This window comes from Triticum urartu, chromosome 1 (genome assembly GCF_003073215.2).
Source record: "Triticum urartu cultivar G1812 chromosome 1, Tu2.1, whole genome shotgun sequence".
NCBI classification, from domain to species: domain Eukaryota; kingdom Viridiplantae; phylum Streptophyta; class Magnoliopsida; order Poales; family Poaceae; genus Triticum; species Triticum urartu.
In genome coordinates this window covers 425,945,600-425,958,807 of record NC_053022.1, presented here as the reverse complement: position 1 = coordinate 425,958,807, position 13,208 = coordinate 425,945,600, and positions in this window count along the sequence as shown.

The following is a 13,208-nucleotide window of genomic DNA, read 5'->3' as shown; positions in this document are numbered from 1 at the left end:
CTTTGCTTGTCCTCAAGCAATTCAGTTGATAAACTGAAAGTGATAATGAAAAACTTTTACAAACTCTGTTTTCTCTTGTTGTTGTAAATATGTAAAGCCAGCATTCAAGATTTCAGCAAAGATTATGAACTAACCACATTAGCAATACCATTTAGTTCTCATCTTTACTCATATCAATGGCAAAATCAACTAGCGAGCAATAATAATAAATCTCGTATGACAACACTTCCTCAAAACAATCATAATATGATATGACAAGATGGTATCTCGCTAGCCCTTTCTGAGACCGCAAAACATAAATCCAGAGCACCTTTAAAGATCAAGGACTGAATAGACATTGTAATTCATGGTAAAAGAGATCCAGTCAAGTCATACTCTATGTAAACTAACAGTATGATGCAAATGACAGTGGTGCTCTCCAACTGATGCTTTTTAATAAGAGGATGATGACTAAACATAAAAGTAAATGGATAGGACCTTCGCAGAGGGAAGTAGGGATTTGTAGAGGTGCTAGAGCTCGGTTTTGAAATAGATATGAATAATATTTTGAGCGGTATACTTCCATTGTCAACATAACAACCGAGAGATATCGATATCTTCACTACAAAAAAATACACTTCCGTGATGATACGTGTTTGTCACAGTAGGTCGCGTTTTTTGTCATGCATGTACATCCATGACAAATTTATGACAGAATCAAGATAGTCATACTTGTGCTGTCATAGAAGTGTTCCATGACATTACCAAAATTATCATCACGGAAGTGTCCACTTCCATGACGATAAATCGCGCGTCACAGAAGTGCTTTCATCAAGGGTGACCGACACGTGGCATCCACCGTAACGGAACGCCGTTAAGCTATCGGCTCGGGTTTTGGATCCGATAACCCGTTAACAGCCCGACCAATGGGAAATTTCCACATGTAAAATTCTTATTGGCCGGACGAAACACGTGTCAGCTCGTCAGTGGGTCAGATAGGCGCCTATGATATGTCGACACGTGGCACGGCCCAACAGTGGCCCATTTAGCTTACAAAGCCGGCCCATTTGACTTGGTCAAAAGTTAATGGGCTGGCCCATGAAAAGCCTATTAACGGTCTCTTCGCAAATAGCCCAATTTACGGCCTGTTAACTCACGGCCCGTTAGGCCCTAAAGGAAATCGGCCCAACAACGTCATGTGGGCCGTCGAATATAATACCATCCCATTTCACTTTCGGCCCATGTATGGCCCACGACGTCTTTCAGCCCATATGAGGCCTTCGTATCTTTTGGCCCATTACTGGCCCACGGTGACTCTAGCCCATAATGAACAGTAATTTTCTTCATACCCATTGTCGGTGTCAAAACCGGCGGATCTCGGGTAGGGGGTCCTGTCGTGGTTTTGTCACGGCAGATGTCCTAGAGAAAGGACTTAGTCGTGGAGCCATCGCGACGGGTTAGCTTGAAGGGGTTAAAGCGGACATAGGGATGCAAGAGAGTTTATACTAGTTCGGCCCCTTCGATGATGGTAAAAGCCTACGTCTAGCTGTGATGGGATTGATGGGGTTTTGATGACTAGGGAGCAAACAAGCTTCGCCTATGTCTCGAGTTGTTGTCTGTCCCATGAACCGTCGCCGGGTCGTCCCCTTATATACACGGGTGACGCCCGTCGGTTCATAGATTCCCAATACCGGCTCATAGATGTGTCCGGTTTGGTCTCTACTTATTCCTAACTTACAATGCAAGTTACATACCAACGCAGGTTTACAGCTACAGGCCTTGAACCGACTATGGGCCTTGAGCCCTCATCTGCCTCCTTGGGTTTCAACATAGTTAACTACTGAAGAAGTTAACCCGGCCCAGATAGGCCAGTTTACGCCCAGTAGTGATATCCTCAACATTAGGCCCCAGATTGATTTGAACAGGTTCATGTCAATCCTTAGCAAAAATCTTCATGTTCAACACCTTCTTGTAGTTTGTTGAATCGCCGTGATGTCATCTTCTCTGGTCGTTGTAAACCGGCGTGACGTCACCTGTTATAAAGAAACTTATCCATGATACCTTTTTTGTTTAATAGTCTACAACAATCGAGGCGATAGCTCCGTTTCCAGACCCACGGTTCCTTGATTTTCGTGCCTGACACATGCCCCTTGCCTTATAAATAAGACCGAAGGGTCATTTCTTTTTCCCCTTCGTTCCCTTCTGCTTCGTCTTCCCTGCGTCGTCCAGCTTCGGAGCTTCGCCGCCGTTGACGACTTCTGCTCCAACCTTGGCCGCTGCATCACCCTGATTGTACCAGAGCATCGCGGTGACCTTTTGTTTCTTCCTCGGCTCCGGTGAGTTCTTCACCTTTTCCTCCGTAGATCCGTTCTAGGGTTTCCAAGTTCTTCAGTGTTCATCGTCTGCTTCGTACGCATATGATAGATCCTAGATGAACCTGTGAACCTTTGCTCTGGGTAGCGGTAGTTCTTAGCATCCGCCTTTACTTATATGCCTCAAGACCATAGATCTACCTGTATCTCTGCCCATTGATTCAGTACTGTTCTTTTTTGAACCTTGAATATTTTCCTTCTTTTCTGAACATGCTTCAGATCCGTCGCTGTAGAGAAATCTTGTGAAATCTGTTTCTGTACACTTATCTATCTGCAATATCAACTGTTTCAATACTTAGATCCGGCGGTTTAACTTTGTAGAAAAATTGCCAAACTGGTATATACCATTAGTCCCCTTGTTGAACCGCCTGATGCTGTTGCTTCATAAAACTCCGGTTTAGATAGAGCTGTCTCTGGTTTAACATTGTACATACCAGTGCACTTTAATAAATGCATTCTTGAACCGGAATTACCTATCTTGTAGATTTCATCATGGCCAAGCAAGTATATGAGTGCAACTGGGTTCCTTCTCGCGTCACAGAGACTCAACTGAATAATTTAGTCCTGATCGGCGCTTTAGGCAGCAAAAACACTATCCATTGGAGAGCTCCTGGCAAAGAATGCCCTCCCACACCTCAAGAAGGAGAGGTCGTCGTTTTCGTAGATCACTTAGCCCGGGGCTTTAAGCCGCCCGGTTCTAAATTTTACCGGGACGTTTTAGCCGATTTTCAACTCCACCCACAAGACACAGGTCCCAACTCTGTTAGAAACATGTGTCACTTCCAAGTGCTCTGTGAGGTGTTCTTTCAAGAGGAGCCCACAGTAGAGTTGTTCAGAGACTGTTTCCATCTAAACCGCCGTACTGAGTTTTCTGACGGTTCCAATACGGAATTGGGCGGTGTGGCGATTCAGAGAAAAAAAAGAGGTCACATACCCTCATGCCAAGCTGCACAGCCACCCCAAAGAGTGGAATCAAACATGGTTCTATTGCAAAGACACCTCCCCTGCTGGTGAAAATCCTTTGCCTGGTTTTCGTCCTGAGCGGCTTAGCAATACACACCCCTTTCCGCAAAGGTTGACTGCCAAGGAGAGAAGCAAATACGCTCCTCAACTGTCCAAGCTCAGAGCCTTCATGGCCAATGGTTTAACAGGAGTTGATCTCGCTCGCTGTTGGATATCGTGGAGCATACTGCCCCTTAGTCAGCGCTCCGGTTTGATGTGCGAGTATACTGGCAGTGTTGATGACCCACTGCGACATGCTAACATCCAGCTTACTGATGAAGAAATCACGGAGGCTATGAATAAAATGCTGAATGAACCGGAACACGTCTGTGCTCGAACTGGCCTGCTTCCCATCTGTGCCACCAACAAACCGCCAGCTGTAAGAGTTTGATTGTTCTTTTTTCTTAATCTGTTATTGATATATCTGGTCATTGTTTAATATCAATGCCTGTTTAAACAGGGCAATGATCCGTTTTGGAGCGAGAAACTGCCGCAGGAGAAACAAAAAAAACCAGACAAACCGGAAAGATCAATCCGGCAAAAGACTAAAGTTGCGAAGAAGACTACCCACAGGAAAAGAACCACTGCATCCTCTGATCCGGCTGCTGATGACGATGTGGGTAACCCGTACCTTGAGGTAGAACTTGATTCACTTGGATTATTTTTCACGCGTCTTATTGATGATGATATTTGTTAGGATGATGCCGAAGCCAGTCATGCTGATGTTGCAGAGGTAACTATTCTTTCCTCCGATTCAGATCCTTTGCCTTCACTAAAAATCCGTCAGGCAAACCAGAAGGTTAAATTTTCTCATCCTCTTGCTTACTTGGATCCCAAATTTCTTATGAAGACCCAACAGCACGAAGCTTGCCGCACAACCCGGCATAGTGGCCAGGTAGTTACCTCCGTCGGTTTATCGAATAGTCCGGTTCGGAAACGCCATTCAGAGGTCTCTAATTTTCCTGTCAGTGCTTGTCCTAAAATGGGCTGTTTTCGTCAACCTCTTAATCCGTCTGACTCGGATTACCAGGTCACTTCCCATTCATCATCTGGCGAGTCATCAGCTACCCAGATGCCGCCGCTCAAAACGGTGCTTGGGTAAGCCATACTTATCATAATGCTTCTGGTGTATTACTTTGTAGCATATACTGTACTGACCTTTGTTACTCCTTTCAGGGCCAAGCCTAAGCCAAGCAAGAAGGCTCGCCTAGATAAAGCGGCTGAAGAAGATGCTATTCCTGAACCGGACAGAGTACTCAACCCTGAAGCGGCCATCCGTGAGGATGTGCCAAACGACCCACCACCACAAGATGATGATTTTATTACTGAAGAGAGACATGTTGATACCTCCGGTCCTGTTGACCAGCCCAGAAGCCCCATACGGATTGAGAAATCCACCAGTCCATCCAAGTCTACTGATAAACTAACGGCCCCAAGGCAAACCAGCGACGCCAAGGATGATGATGTTGTTATTACTGGCATTGGCCATACAGAGCCAAGCAATCTTCTCGCTTTGTCTAAACATACTGCCAAGGAAGAATTTGCTGCCTTTGGCAAGGGCAAGTGGAATGTTGATCTGGCGACTTACGCTGCTCTGAACGCCCAAGACATCCATTCCGGCTATCTGAACCGGCTGTATACCAGTCGTGACTATGAAGCCGGTCTGGTTAACATGATGAAAGATAAATATGAGGTAACTTCCATATGCTCTTTCCTGCTTGTATGCTTCAATTCTTGCTGACTCGCCTAGCCCCCAAGGACCGGTTTGTAATCTTCTTTCAAACCGGGACTTACTAATATAAATCTTAAAGCCTCGAAATTCGCTGATGTAGCCCCCAAGGGCCGGTTCAACTTAGTGTAGTTAAATCGGGACTTAAGTAATTAATATCGCCGCATCAGAACTTATTTGAACAAATTGCCATTAGCCCCCAAGTGCCAAGTTGAATACTTGTATTGAGCTTGGGACTTTATAATCAAGTGAAATATGAAGATCGAATAGGCATTAGCCCCCAAGCGCCAAGTGCATAACTTGTTATGTGGTTGGTGCTTCAATTCTTGCACTGCTTGCTGAATCATATAACTGTCTGTATGCAGGCTGAGCTGAAGACAAAAGAGACCGAAATCGCCGATCTCCAAGAAAATCTGAAGTCCCAACAGACTGAAACCTCAAAAGCAAAAGAGGAGTTGACCAGTGCCTTAAGCGTCATGGAACAGCTTAATAAGGATTTCAAGAAGGAGCGGGCGGATTGGGCTACTGAAAAATCTGCTTTAACCAAACGAGCAGAAGATGCCGAGGCTGCACTAAAACCGATGGTGGATGAACTGACCAGAATAAAGCGGCACGTGCATGCCATGACCGCTGCTATCTTTGGTAAGCCAGTTTGATTTCTGAATTGATTCTGCCGTCTTACAGAGCTGCCGGTTTGTTAACCCTTTGTGATATTTCAGGGACACGCATTGGTCATTTGGGGTCAGATGTGCGGAAGAAATTGAAAGCCGCCTATATGTTGATCGAGCAACTATACACTGGTGCACAGCAGATCATCTGTATTGCATCCCACAACAAGTCGGCGCCCACTTTGATTCAGGACACTCTGCAGAAACTGTCGGTGCTTCCTGCCCGGGTTGCAGAGCTGAAGAAATCTGCTGCTCGAACTGGTGCGATCAATGCCTTAATCCGGGCAAAATCTTGGGTGCCGGATTTTGATCCTATTGAAGCGGCTCAGGGCTATCCCAGCTTGAAGGAAGACGGGTCAGAGTTTAGTGAAGCGGATCTGCGAGCAATAAACCGGGTGGTGCGTCCGCTAGCTTGTCAATTGGATGAAGAAGAAGACTTGTCTCATTATCAAGCCCAATATGACAATCAAAACAAGCGAGTAGCTGCACCAATTCATGAAGCGGAAAATCTTATCCCTCCAATCCGTAAGCATACTTACGCTCCCGATATTGAACCGTCGTTGCTGATCCATGATGAAGCTGTCTTTCGAGCATTAATGGGAATCGACTGGACAACTGTTGATTTCCAGCCGCTGGGTAGAGAAACTGAATTTGAAGCGGCGCGGGATGACCCACAACCATCAGGCCAGGCTGGTGACCAAGCTTGAACCGGCAGCCGGTTTAAACTGCTTTTCCTTTGAAAAACAATGATCTTGTTTTGGGCACCGTGTTGCCTTGTAATAGGCTAGCTAATACTCTTGATCTTAATATGCCTTCGTGCATAACCACTGCAATTTGTGCTTTCTCTGGGTGATGAACTTTCCAAAGTATTTTCTGCAACATAAAAAATCTTACAGTGCCACCGCGGTTGTACCGTCAGGCGGAGTATGATGTCTGCATATATAAAATCAAAAATATCTGAAATTTAAGCATATGATCAAATCTTTGAGATACATAATACCTGCCATCGTTGGGCATGAAGTTGGCTTAGCCAATCTTGAAGCGGAGGTTTCATAAACCCACACTGTTGGAGGAGATAGCAGCTCCTGTATATATATAATGCCGGTTTACCATGTAAACCGTGCCGGGTTATAAAACACCGTGTTACTTCATAATAGGATGTTAACAAAAAATCAAACCGAGCAAATAGTCACCGGATTAAAAATGGACTGTGTTCCATCAATTGACAGTGTGAACCGGTTTAAAATTTTGTCGGTTTAAAAAACGCAACAAAAAGAAACAAATATCTATCAAAGAAAATTGTGAAGCAAAGGCAATGATAAAACCATTTGCAAAAAGAGGCTTATTTGAGCCGATCAGATGGCGTTACCATGGTCGGACATGACCAAGCTCCCAATAGGTGTAGCTATGGTTCAAGTCAGCCAGGTCCCCAAATGAAACCGTGGCATTTATGCCGATCAAGAGGCGTGGCAATGGTTCAGGTTCGACCAAGCCCCCAAGTGATTCTGTGGCCTTAGGCCGATCAAGAGGCGTGACTGGTTCAGACGTGACCAAGTCCCCAAGTGATCTGGTGGCTCTCGCCTATCAAGAGGTGTTGCATTGGTTCGGACACGACCAAGCCCCCAAGTGATATAACATGATGCTTTTAAAAAGCTAACTCAAGGGGTAAACCGGAGGCCGCTTTAGAACAACTCCATGTAACCACACATGATGTAAAAGGACAGATACCCCGCTTTAGCTGAGGTTCCGGTTTATTATATTTAATCATAATATATACACCATCGTAATATGTACATAAGTAGAGCCAATGGCTCAGGTATAGTAAGGCCCAAGATGAGGTATGTTCCACGGCTTGTTGGTCTCTTCCTCTGATGTACGTGAGTCTTTATGCTTTCGAATATCGATCAGATAGTATGACCCGTTGTGCAGATTCTTGCTGGCCACGAAAGGTCCCTCCTAAGGTGGGGATAGCTTATGCATATCAGTCTGGTCTTGAATGAGCCGAAGCACCAAATCTCCTTCCTGAAAGGCTCTGGTTCTGACTCAGCGACTGTGATAACGACGAAGATCCTGTTGGTAAATCGCCGAGCGGGCGGCTGCTATGTCACGTTCTTCATCCAACAGGTCCAAAGCGTCTTGCCGTGCTGTCTGGTTGTCCGCTTCAACATAAGCCGCCACACGAGGTGAGTCATGACGGATATCACTCGGGAGAACCGCCTCTGCTCCATAGACCATGAAGAACAGCGTGTATCATGTTGATCTGTTGGGTGTAGTATTGATGCTCCATAACACAGATGGTAACTCTTCTACCCAACAACCCGGCGTTCTCTGCAAAGGAACCATAAGCCGGGGCTTGATGCCTCTCAAAATCTCTTGATTAGCCCTTTTTGCTTGACCATTGGACTGTGGGTGTGCCACTGATGAAACGTCAAGCCGGATGTGCTCCCGTTCGCAGAACTCCTTCATGGCACCCTTGGACAAATTGGTACCATTATCTGTGATGATACTGTGTGGAAAGCCAAACCGGAAAATCACTTTTTTGATGAACTGAACCGCCGTGGCCGCATCACACTTGATAACAGGTTCTGCTTCCACCCACTTTGTAAACTTGTCAACCACCACCAGGAGGTGGGTCTTCTTATCTTTGGACCTTTTGAAAGGCCCAACCATATCCAGCCCCCAAGTCGCAAACAGCCAAGTAATTGGAATCATTCTCAATTCTTGAGCCGGCACATGAGCACGTCTTGAAAACTTTTGGCAACCGTCACATCGTCTGACCAGATCCTCCACATCAGCATGAGCAATTAACCAATAGAAGCCATGGCGAAACGCTTTAGCTACCAAATATTTTGAACCGGTGTGGTGACCACAATCTCCTTCGTGGATCTCACGCAAAATTTCACAGCCTTCTTCAGGAGACACACAGCGTTGAAATGCCCCTGATACACCGCATGATGCAACTCGCCATTGACAATAGTCATGGACTTGGACCACCGGATTATCTGTCGGGCCAGAGTCTCATCCTCTGGTAACTCACCCCGGTTCATGTATGCCAGGTAAGGAAGCGTCCAATCCGGAATGACATGAAGAGCTGCCACCAATTGATCCTCCGGATCAGGAATAGCCAAATCCGCTTCACCAGGGAGCTTGACCGACGGGTTGTGTAGTACATCCAGAAAAACATTGGGCAGGACCGGTTTGCGCTGAGAGCCCAGCCGGCTTAAAGCGTCCGCCGCTTCATTCTTCCGTCGGTCCACATGGTCCACCTGATAGCCTTTAAACTGACCTGCAACAATATCCACCTCACGACGATACGCTGCCATGAGTGGGTCCTTGGAATCCCAAGTGCCAGATACTTGTTGAGCCACGAGGTCCGAGTCACCAAAGCACTTATCTCGACTTAGATTCATCTCCTTAGCCATCCGGAGACCATGGAGCAAGGCTTCATACTCAGCTGCATTGTTAGTACAAGGGAACATTAAACGGAGAACATAACAAAACTTATCACCTCGCGGGGAGTTAATACGACTCCAGCCCCCGAGCCTTCCAATTGCCTGGATCCGTCAAAATGGATGGTCCAATATGTGTGATCTGGCTTTTCTTCAGGTGCTTGCAGTTCCTTCCAATCATTGATGAAATCAACAAGTGCTTGAGACTTAACCGCCGTCCGAGGCACATACTTCAATCCGTGCGGCCCAAGCTCTATAGCCCACTTGGCAATCCGGCCAGTCGCTTCCCGGTTCTGAATGATATCCCCCAAAGGAGCAGAACTGACCACCGTAATTGGGTGCCCTTGGAAGTATTGCTTAAGCTTCCGGCTTGCCATAAAAACTCCGTACACCAGCTTCTGCCAATGCGGATACCTTTGCTTGGACTCAATGGGTACCTCGCTACTATAATAGACCGGACGTTGAACCGGATGCTCCTTACCTGCCTCCTTTCGCTCCACCACAATAGCCATGCTGACCGCACGAGCATTAGCAGCAACATATAGCAGTAATGGCTCCTTGTCAATGGGTGCGGCGAGCACAGGCGGATTGATCAATTGCCGCTTTAAGTCCTCAAATGCTTCATCAGCAGCGGAACTCCAGATGAATTGATCTGTCTTCTTCAACATCTGATACAAAGGAATTGCCTTCTCACCAAGGCGGCTGATAAACCGGCTTAGCGCGGCAATCCGGCCTGCCAAGCGTTGAACATCATTAATACACTTCAGTTTAGCCAGGGAGGTGATGGCTATGATCTTCTCCGGATTAGCCTCAATTCCCCTGTTGGACACCAGAAAACCCAATAACTTGCCTGCCGGTACACCAAAGACACACTTGGCCGGATTAAGCATCATCTTGTACGTCCTCAGGTTATCAAAGGTTTCCTTCAAGTCATTAACCAAAGTCTCCTTCTCCCTAGACTTAACCACGATATCATCCACGTAAGCATGTACATTACGGCCAATTTGCTTGTGAAGACAATTTTGTACACACCGTTGATAAGTTGCCTGGGCACTCTTGAGCCCAAAGGGCATAGACACATACCAGAAGGCTCCAAAGGGAGTTATGAATGCCGTCTTCTCCTGGTCCTTAACTGCCATTTTGATCTGATGATAGCCAGAATATGCATCCGAAAAACTTAAACGCTCGCAACCCGCCGTAGCATCAATAATTTGATCAATACGGGGGAGGGCAAAGGGATCTGCTGGACAAGCCTTATTAAGATCTGTATAATCCACACACATGCGCCAGGTGCCATTTTTCTTAAGGACCAGCACCGGATTGGCAAGCCACTCAGGGTGAAAAACTTCAACAATAAAGCCAGCTGCTAAGAGCCTGGCTACCTCTTCTCCAATCGCCTTGCGTCTTTCTTCGTTAAACCGTCGGACGAACTGTTTCACCGGTTTGTATTTAGGATCCACATTAAGGGTGTGCTCAGCGAGTTGCCTCGGTACACCTGGCATGTCAGAGGGTTTCCATGCAAAAATGTCCCGATTCTCACGGACGAACTCGATGAGCGCGCTTTCCTATTTCGGATCCAAGTTGGCACTGATGCTGAACTGCTTGGACGAATCGCCAGGTACGAAGTCAACAAGCTTAGTTTCTGCTGCCGATTTGAACTTCAGGGCCGGATCATGCTCCGTAGTTGGCTTCTTTAATGGAGTCATGTCCGCCAGATCAACATTGTCCCTATAATACTTCAGCTCCTCGGTGGCACAAACCGACTCTGCGTAGGCCGCATCTCCTTCCTCACACTCCAAAGCGATTTTGCGGCTTCCGTGAACCATTATTGTCCCCTTGTGACCCGGCATCTTGAGCTGCAAATACACATAACAGGGCCGTGCCATAAACTTGGCGTAGGCCGGTCGCCCAAATAGGGCGTGATATGGACTTTGGATTTTCACCACTTCAAACATCAATGTCTCCGACCTGGAATCATGATCATCTCCAAAGGCCACTTCCAGAGCTATCTTACCAACAGGATATGCTGACTTGCCAGGTACCACACCATGGAACACCGTATTAGAAGGTTTGAGATTTTTATCTGTTAGTCCCATACGACGGAAGGTCTCATAATACAAGATATTAATGCTGCTCCCTCCATCCATGAGCACCTTGGTGAACTTGTAACCTCCCACCTGAGGCGCCACCACCAGAGCCAACTGACCCAGATTATCAACCTGGGGAGGGTGATCCTCTCTGCTCCATATGATTGGCTGTTCAGACCAGCGTAGATAACGGGGCACGGCCGGTTCAACAGAGTTGACTGCCCACCTCTGAACCTTCCGGTCTCGCTTGTCCAAGCTAGTGGTGAAGACATGGTACTACCCACTATTGAACTGCTTTGGGTTGCTCTGGTAACCTGACTGTTGCTGCTGTTGGTTGTAACCACCCTGGTTGTTCTGATTATTTTGATTATTATGTCTGCCCGGATTACCATTAAATCCTGAACCGGAATTTCCTCCACCATAACCCGGCCCGGATCCTGAGCCACCGCCGGAGCCGTGATCATACCAGAAAGCATTAGAATTCTTGAACTCCTGCATAATGAAGCAATCCTTCCAAAGGTGGTTTGCTGGCACCTCCTTCGTTCTATGTCTTGGACAGGGCTGGCTCAGTAGATAATTTAGGCGGTCCGGGTTAGGGTTGGGTGCTCCATTGCGATTTGGCGGTTTACCCCTGCGTCGCTGGCCCTTGTCCTGCGCGTTGGTGTTAGCCACAAAGTCCATGTTACCATCCGCTTTACGCTTGCCTCCACCACCATTGCCTGCCAAGTGATGCTGCTGACCTTTGGAATTGCTGTTCCTCTTTCCCTTCCCTGCCTTGTCGTCATCAGATTCGGGATCCTTGGTACTATCAGAATCAGCATACTTTACCAAAGCAGCCATGAGGGTCCCCATGTCAGTGCAATGGCGCTTCATCCATCCCAACTTCAGCTTTAGGGGCCCAAACCGGCAGTTGCCTTCTAGGGTTAAGACTGCGGTGTCAGCGTTGATGCGGTCTGATGAATGCAACACTTGTGAGACCCGGCGCACCGAATGAGTCGTCGATTCTCCTTCCTCCTGGACACAGGCAGCTAAGTCTACTATCGACATGGGTTGCTTACATGTATCCTTGAAATTACTGATAAACCGGGCTCGTAATTGGGCCCATGAACTGATAGAATTGGCCGGTAAGCTTTTTAACCAAGTGCGGGCCGTTCCTTCAAGCATCATGGTGAAGTACTTCGCACATGCCGCATCATCCACATCAAGCATCTCCATGGCCATCTCATAGCTCTCCACCCATGTCTCTGGGGGTTGATCCGCCATGTAATTTGGTACCTTGCGCGGACCCTTGAAATCCTTGGGCAGGCGCACATTGCATAAAGCGGGGACAAGGCAAGGAACCCCCAAAGAGCTAGAAGTAACACCAGGTTCGACCGAAATAGTTGGACGAACCGGCGTAAGCTGCCGAGCCTGATACTATGCGGCTAACTCGGCCTCCCTGCGTGCTCGAGCCTGGTCCACCACTTCCTGAGCGTTATCAGCACCACCCGCCGGGTTGTTGCTGCGGGGTGCTCCACGTCGTTCATTACTTGACACTGCTGGTTCATCCATATGCCTGCTATAGCTCCAGCTTGGACGAGGGGTCGAGTGGATCCGGTCGCGGCTGTAGGAGTACGCTTCCTGTTGGACCAAAGCTGTCCTAAGAAGCTCCTTGACCCATCGTGTCTCTACCGCCTGCGGCGAGTCACCTTCAATTGGAATGGCCTCCAGCCGTGCAGCAGCGGCAACGAGATTGTCCATTGGGTTGGAGTAGTGACCCGAAGGTGTTGAAACAGCCTGAGGTATAACTGTGTTTTGATGAGGCGGCTTCATCGGACGGGGCTGAACCGGCGCACCGGTCCCCGGAGCTTCCGGCTGGTTTCCCTCCAGCAGAATGCTGGTTCCTGCTCCTGGGGTGTTGAAAAGGTCTCTGGCCTCGAAAA